Source organism: Nothobranchius furzeri, chromosome 5, assembly GCF_043380555.1.
Source record: "Nothobranchius furzeri strain GRZ-AD chromosome 5, NfurGRZ-RIMD1, whole genome shotgun sequence".
NCBI lineage: Eukaryota > Metazoa > Chordata > Actinopteri > Cyprinodontiformes > Nothobranchiidae > Nothobranchius > Nothobranchius furzeri.
Genome location: NC_091745.1, coordinates 30,016,106 through 30,020,253, shown reverse-complemented (window position 1 = coordinate 30,020,253; position 4,148 = coordinate 30,016,106). Strand labels below are relative to the sequence as shown.

The 4,148-nt window shown below is 38.1% G+C and overlaps 1 long non-coding RNA gene across 1 annotated transcript; it reads left to right on the top strand.

Annotated features, from left to right (window-relative positions):
* The first annotated feature begins 2,086 nt into the window (after positions 1-2,086).
* Positions 2,087-3,865, top strand: LOC129154491 (uncharacterized). Its single transcript, XR_008559808.2, has 4 exons — positions 2,087-2,129; positions 2,290-2,401; positions 2,485-2,640; positions 2,911-3,865. It is a non-coding gene; the product is annotated as an uncharacterized lncRNA (long non-coding RNA).
* Positions 3,866-4,148: the final 283 nt, after the last annotated feature.

Below are 4,148 nucleotides of genomic sequence, written 5' to 3'. Positions count from 1 at the left end.
CCTGCATTATTGCATGACACTCAGCAAAATATGGACTCTACACCATGAGGCAGGCACACGTTAATACTTATAAAAGCACATAAGGTGAGCAACACCACATATTATTGTACACCTTCCTGGATTTGTTTTCTTTCTGCATGATTTGTTTTCTTTCTGCATCTCATCATTAGCCTGGCTGATCACCTGATAACTCCTGTCATCTGGTTGTGACAGCATGAGGATGTCCTCACACACCTGTAACCTATCAGCTCATCTGGCAGAATAGAGAGAGGAGACAACACCACATCTCCTGTTCCTGGAAAGCCTTCAGCCATCCTTCGATGACTGAGAACCTCCATCAGCTCTGTCTCCTGTCTGCCCACAATTATTATAATAAATATTGTGTTTGACAAGTTTTTTGTGCTGCCAAATATCTCATTTTGACTCCAGTTTTGATATTTTAATGGATATTTATAAATTACATTAATTGACTTATCACATTGTCGCATGTTTAACTAGCTCTATTGTGATGAATTAAACTAGCACCTCACTGTTAAAAGCTTGTTTTAATTTCAAGCATGTTTAAGTATTTATGGACATGAACAAAAATAGGAAATATATCAATTGAGATTTATTTAATTAATATAACAAATAAGGGGGAAAGAGTCATTGAAAGGCACATTCTTCTGGAAGCTCCTGATCCTGCCGACACCAGCAGAGACCACCTGCAGACACCAGAGGACCTAGAACCGAGAGAGCAGCTGTTATTAGTAAACAAATAAAGAAATCAGGGTAGTTTTAGTGGGCTGAATACATTACAGAATAATTTTCTCATGAGGTATTTTCATAACTTTCTATGCAGCAGATTGTAACTTGAGCCCAAGGCTCCTGGAGACCTGCTATCCAGCAAGTTTCAGTGGTTTTCCTGCTTTAACAGGTTGGATTAGCTGTTAAGCAGCTCAGCTATTTGTTGCTGATTAAAACCAGGTGTGTTGAAGCAGATAAATCTCTTAAACATGCTGAGTACTAGCTCTAGGGCCGTGGAGACAAACCCTGCAGCTAATCTGATGCTATGGCTAACGGCTTCTTACCATTCAGAGCCGGTTCTGTTGGGTCGGTTCCGGTAATTTCAGGCAACTCACAAGCTCAAAACAATAAGGCTCAGGTCCGCTTGTCTCCTCCAAATAGACTTGGTCCCTTTCTTCTCGAGTGTCTGGGTAAGGAGGGGGAGAAACGTCCTCCACTTCTAATAACTGCTCAGAGTGAAGGGAGCTAGCATCGTCTAGTTAGCCGTCGTCTTCGTCACTGCTGCGGCTCCGCCCTCTCGGTCCTCCAGGCAATGCCTACTAATGTTGCAGTTTTTAAAATTGATACGTGGGTGGAGTAAGACTCTGAGGGGGGAGTTACAACTTCTTTAAAGGCAAGTTATGAAAAGTGAATTTGGGAAACCGAAAACAATGTCTTGCACTTCCTCTGCACACTCCCCCGCGCTCAGGAGTAGCATCGTAGCGTTCTCCATGTGATGTAAGTGTAACATTCTCTCTAAGGAGTGTCTTGTATGTACATAAAGATTTCTTTTTGCCATAGGGTGTCGAGTGCTTGCGTTTGTGATACCATTTTGTAGTTTGTGTTTATTTTATGCAGTTATATCCTGGCTACGTAGCTTTACAGGACAATGCTGTTTCCCGCTAGCATTATAGCTAATTAGCTAATAAGCTAGCTATTTCACGGCATCTTGGCTATCCAGCTTAATACTGGATTAAACGAACCCTTGGCAGTTGTAACCGTCATGTTATCATGGCGGTTAAAAGGACAAATATTAAAATCATTAGTTAAGCAAACATTATTTTTGTCCACAACATTTAACCTATTAAATTTGTAACAAGTTAGCCTCTGCTCTGTAGCATTAACTTACAGTTTGCTTAAAGTTAAATTTGAGAACTTTGTGGGGTTGTTTTGGAAGGAGCAGACTTGTTACCTTTTGGCAAAATTATGCAGTTTTAATGCAAAATATGGCATTTCTGTGATTCATACTTTGCAATTAAACTCATTTTTTCTTTTCACTTATGTTCTTGTTTTCAGATAGCTACACTTTTTCTGCATTCTCCTCCAATCTCGTGTTCTCACCTTCATGTGGCAACATATATTTTGTTAGTATAAATTAAAAGTTGTATACAACAAAATGTAGCATTTTAAAGTTTATATAAATTTACAGTTCATGTGATGTTAAAATGGTTTACATTATCAAGCTGAAATGTTTAGAGTAAGCATGTTAAAATTATTAATGATACGATTTACATTTATTAAAAGTCATTAGGCCTACAAAGTCAGATCTTTGACAATCAGGAGGCAGGAGGTTCTCCAGGAGCCACCAATTCCAGAGTTCCAAAGCAGATGGCCAGCACTGTTTGATGTCAGTGAGGTAAGTGTGAATCTGAAGTGTAATAACTTGGTCTATTTTACAAACTGTTAAAATCTCTATCCTGTCTGTGTTGTCCTCTACAGATTAACTTGGAGTTTATGCGACTGACAACTATACCTCTGACCTCCAAATTCCTTGGAGAACTGGACCGTCAGACCGACAACCTGATGAAGGTTTTTAATTCCAAAGGTGGAGCAGCAGGAAGAAAGATGGCAGCCATAATGGCCCAGATGGATAATGTAAGTTTTTATTTTTATTTATCTAATATGATATGGTTTGTTTGACTCGGCTGTATAGGACAGCTCCTATGTTAAATATGTTTTCTGGCCCCTTTCAAAATAGCTGTTTATTTAATGGGCTTACACCTTTGTGAGCATCACCAGAGTAGAGTAAAACAATGTGGGATGATCAAGTGGGGAACTGTCAGTGACTTTGTTAGCCTCAGCACCTGTGTGTTATATCTCCAACACTGACAAGCATGGAATTATACCTTTTTTTTTTCTTCCCAGAATGAAGACATCAACGTGAGGCGAGATTGTGTGCTGAGCTGTCTCAGCATCTACCTCAATGAAGACCTGGACGAACTGGTTAAAGAAACGTGGTATGCATGCCAGCCTACTGTGCTTTTGGCCAGATGTAATTCATTTCTATCTAGACATACCTGATAACATGTGGCGTTCATGAGAATGGGATGGAAATGGGGATACATTGACCTTGACCACCGACAGTATCATTGAGTCAGTTGGGTTGTTTAAAATGAAAAATTCCCCCAATGCAAGTGGTGGTAGAACTTTCCCTTTGTAGGAAGTAAATCCACTTGGTCGAGAGGATAAAGTTGGATGGGCCCTGGCACCTATACGCCCCCACGATGCCAGGGATGACATCTCTCACCTAAACAACAAGGTGAAGACACAGACGCTTGACTGTTCTTATGACCCAGCAGTTTTAATTGTATTTTGTTTCTTAGATTTTAATTTTCCCAGTTTTAAAGATATTTGTATTCCAATAGTGTAAAAGTATGCTGCAAGTACATTGCTGGCATTTTGTAGTTATCCAAAAATTTGCAGTTGAAGTTCTCAAAACAAGTGTAAAGTTTGTTACCTGATGCAGTTTGAAGATGTACATTTCAGCTTTACTGTTCAGTTCTGTGTGCAAAATATGTGGGTGTAAACTTGTTACTGTAATTTCTTCAATTCATTTGAATTATATAAAAAATATTTCATTCTCTGTATTTGTATTTGGATAATTAGAAAAGTCAAGATTCTACGTGTACTGACATTTATGTAGTGAGAACAGGACCAAAAACACAGGTGTCTGAATTGTCTGCTAAAGGCAATGTGAAATATGTGTGCTCAACTTAAAGCACTGGTTTTGCACAGTTTGAACAGAACTTGTAAGAATTCTGTGACTCCTTACTGTTACTGTCATGGAGATAACTAGTAACTATTTCTGATTTGTTTAGTATAAATGCAAACATTTGATGTTCAAAACATCAAAAATGTTAAATAAAATACTTTTTGGGAAATTTAAGGTGGAGTTTTTTGTGTTACATTTAGTAATTTGAATAAAATCATGGTTTGTGTATTAAGCGTACAGAGTAGAACACTTAAAAGCACTCTAGTCTAAAAAAGGTTTTGTATCATCTGATAACATCAAATGAACTGCTAAGCTATCTGCATATTTTACTTATACTCAAAATGTTTTTTGGCATTAAATGAAGTAGTTGATCATTGATACTATCAATTGA